At 33.3% G+C, this 3,865-nt stretch overlaps 1 long non-coding RNA gene across 1 annotated transcript; it reads left to right on the forward strand.

Annotated features, from left to right (window-relative positions):
* The first annotated feature begins 100 nt into the window (after positions 1-100).
* LOC127925332 (uncharacterized) lies at positions 101-3,536 on the forward strand. The gene is made up of 3 exons (XR_008120502.1): positions 101-205; positions 2,187-2,244; positions 3,056-3,536. It is a non-coding gene; the product is annotated as an uncharacterized LOC127925332 (long non-coding RNA).
* The last annotated feature ends 329 nt before the right edge of the window (positions 3,537-3,865 follow it).

Raw genomic sequence — 3,865 nt, forward strand, 5'->3', positions numbered from 1 at the left:
TGTAGTGTTATGAGTTTATGTAGTACTGTAGGTGTTATGAGAGTTTATGTAGTACTGTATGTGTTATGAGAGTTTATGTAGTACTGTAGGTGTTATGAGAGTTTATGTAGTACTGTAGGTGTTATGAGAGTTTATGTAGTACTGCATGTGTTATGAGAGTTTATGTAGTACTGTATGTGTTATGATAGTTTATGTAGTACTGTAGGTGTTATGAGAGTTATGTAGTACTGTAGGTGTTATGAGAGTTTATGTAGTACTGCATGTGTTATGAGGAGTTTATGTAGTATGTATGTTATGAGATTTTATGTAGTACTGTAGTGTGTTATAGAGTTTATGTAGTACTGCATGTGTTATAGAGTTTATGTAGTACTGTAGGTGTTATGAGAGTTTATGTAGTACTGTATGTGTTATGAGAGTTTATGTAGTACTGTAGGTGTTATGAGAGTTTATGTAGTACTGTATGTGTTATGAGAGTTTATGTAGTACTGTAGGTGTTATGAGAGTTTATGTAGTATGTGTTATGAGAGTTTATGTAGTACTGTATGGTGTTATGAGAGTTTATGTAGTACTGTATGTGTTATGAGAGTTTATGTAGTACTGTATGTGTTATGAGAGTTTATGTAGTACTGTAGGTGTTATGAGAGTTTATGTAGTACTGTAGGTGTTATGAGAGTTTATGTAGTACTGTATGTGTTATGAGAGTTTATGTAGTACTGTAGGTGTTATGAGAGTTTATGTAGTACTGTAGGTGTTATGAGAGTTTATGTAGTACTGTATGTGTTATGAGAGTTTATGTAGTACTGTATGTGTTATGAGAGTTTATGTAGTACTGTAGGTGTTATGAGAGTTTATGTAGTACTGTATGTGTTATGAGAGTTTATGTAGTACTGTATGTGTTATGAGAGTTTATGTAGTACTGTATGTGTTATGAGAGTTTATGTAGTACTGTAGGTGTTATGAGAGTTTATGTAGTACTGCATGTGTTATGAGAGTTTATGTAGCACTGTAGGTGTTATGAGAGTTTATGTAGTACTGCATGTGTTATGAGAGTTTATGTAGCACTGTAGGTGTTATGAGAGTTTATGTAGTACTGCATGTGTTATGAGAGTTTATGTAGTATGTGTTATGAGAGTTTATGTAGTACTGTATGTGTTATGAGAGTTTATGTAGTACTGTAGGTGTTAGGAAAGTTTCTGTAGTATGTGTTAGAAGAGTTTCTGTAGTACTGTAGGTGTTATGAGTGTTTATGTAGTACTGTATGTGTTATGATAGTTTATGTAGTACTGTAGGTGTTATGAGAGTTTATGTAGTACTGCATGTGTTATGAGAGTTTATGTAGCACTGTAGGTGTTATGAGAGTTTCTGTAGTACTGTAGGTGTTATGAGAGTTTATGTAGTATGTGTTATGAGAGTTTATGTAGTACTGTAGGTGTTATGAGAGTTTCTGTAGTACTGTAGGTGTTAGGAAAGTTTCTGTAGTATGTGTTATGAGAGTTTATGTAGTACTGTATGTGTTATGAGAGTTTCTGTAGTACTGTAGGTGTTAGGAAAGTTTCTGTAGTATGTGTTAGTAGAGTTTCTGTAGTACTGCATGTGTTATGAGAGCTTATGTAGTACTGTATGTGTTATGAGAGTTTATGTAGTACTGTAGGTGTTATGAGAGTTTATGTAGTACTGTAGGTGTTATGAGAGTTTATGTAGTACTGTATGTGTTATGAGAGTTTATGTAGTACTGTATGTGTTATGAGAGTTTATGTAGTACTGTATGTGTTATGAGAGTTTATGTAGTACTGTAGGTGTTATGAGAGTTTATGTAGTACTGTATGTGTTATGAGAGTTTATGTAGTACTGTATGTGTTATGAGAGTTTATGTAGTACTGTATGTGTTATGAGAGTTTATGTAGTACTGTATGTGTTATGAGAGTTTATGTAGTACTGTAGGTGTTAGGAGAGTTTCTGTAGTATGTGTTATGAGAGTTTATGTAGTACTGTAGGTGTTATGAGAGTTTATGTAGTACTGCATGTGTTATGAGAGTTTATGTAGTACTGTAGGTGTTATGAGAGTTTATGTAGTATGTGTTATAGAGTTTCTGTAGTACTGTAGGTGTTAGGAGAGTTTCTGTAGTATGTGTTATGAGAGTTTATGTAGTACTGTATGTGTTATGAGAGTTTATGTAGTACTGTAGGTGTTATGAGAGTTTATGTAGTACTGTAGGTGTTATGAGAGTTTATGTAGTACTGTAGGTGTTATGAGAGTTTCTGTAGTACTGTAGGTGTTATGAGAGTTTATGTAGTATGAGATTTTATGTAGTATGTGTTAGTAGAGTTTCTGTAGTACTGTAGGTGTTACGAGAGTTTATGTAGTACTGTATGTGTTATGATAGTTTATGTAGTACTGTAGGTGTTATGAGAGTTTATGTAGTACTGTAGGTGTTATGAGAGTTTATGTAGTACTGTATGTGTTATGAGAGTTTATGTAGTACTGTATGTGTTATGAGAGTTTATGTAGTATGTGTTATGAGAGTTTATGTAGTACTGTAGGTGTTATGAGAGTTTATGTAGTACTGCATGTGTTATGAGAGTTTATGTAGTACTGTATGTGTTATGATAGTTTATGTAGTACTGTAGGTGTTATGAGAGTTTATGTAGTACTGTAGGTGTTATGAGAGTTTATGTAGTACTGCATGTGTTATGAGAGTTTATGTAGTATGTGTTATGAGAGTTTATGTAGTACTGTAGGTGTTATGAGAGTTTATGTAGTACTGCATGTGTTATGAGAGTTTATGTAGTACTGTAGGTGTTATGAGAGTTTATGTAGTACTGTATGTGTTATGAGAGTTTATGTAGTACTGTAGGTGTTATGAGAGTTTATGTAGTACTGTATGTGTTATGAGAGTTTATGTAGTACTGTAGGTGTTATGAGAGTTTATGTAGCTATAGTGTTATGAGAGTTTCTGTAGTACTGTAGGTGTTATGAGAGTTTATGTAGTACTGTATGTGTTATGAGAGTTTCTGTAGTACTGTATGTGTTATGAGAGTTTATGTAGTACTGTAGGTGTTATGAGAGTTTATGTAGTACTGTATGTGTTATGAGAGTTTATGTAGTACTGTATGTGTTATGAGAGTTTATGTAGTACTGTAGGTGTTATGAGAGTTTATGTAGTACTGTATGTGTTATGAGAGTTTATGTAGTACTGTATGTGTTATGAGAGTTTATGTAGTACTGTATGTGTTATGAGAGTTTATGTAGTACTGTAGGTGTTATGAGAGTTTATGTAGTACTGTATGTGTTATGAGAGTTTATGTAGTACTGTATGTGTTATGAGAGTTTATTTAGTACTGTATGTGTTATGAGAGTTTATGTAGTACTGTAGGTGTTATGAGAGTTTATGTAGTACTGCATGTGTTATGAGAGTTTATGTAGCACTGTAGGTGTTATGAGAGTTTATGTAGTACTGCATGTGTTATGAGAGTTTATGTAGCACTGTAGGTGTTAGTAGAGTTTCTGTAGTACTGTAGGTGTTATGAGAGTTTATGTAGTATGTGTTATGAGAGTTTATGTAGTACTGTATGTGTTATGAGAGTTTATGTAGTACTGTAGGTGTTATGAGAGTTTATGTAGTACTGTAGGTGTTATGAGAGTTTATGTAGTACTGTAGGTGTTATGAGAGTTTATGTAGTACTGTAGGTGTTATGAGAGTTTCTGTAGTACTGTAGGTGTTATGAGAGTTTATGTAGTATGAGATTTTATGTAGTATGTGTTAGTAGAGTTTCTGTAGTACTGTAGGTGTTACGAGAGTTTATGGTACTGTATGTGTTATGAGAGTTTATGTAGTACTGTAGGTGTTATGAGAGTTTATGTAGT

The sequence above is a fragment of the Oncorhynchus keta genome, unplaced genomic scaffold (genome assembly GCF_023373465.1).
Source record: "Oncorhynchus keta strain PuntledgeMale-10-30-2019 unplaced genomic scaffold, Oket_V2 Un_contig_5422_pilon_pilon, whole genome shotgun sequence".
In the NCBI taxonomy this organism is placed as follows: Eukaryota; Metazoa; Chordata; class Actinopteri; order Salmoniformes; family Salmonidae; genus Oncorhynchus; species Oncorhynchus keta.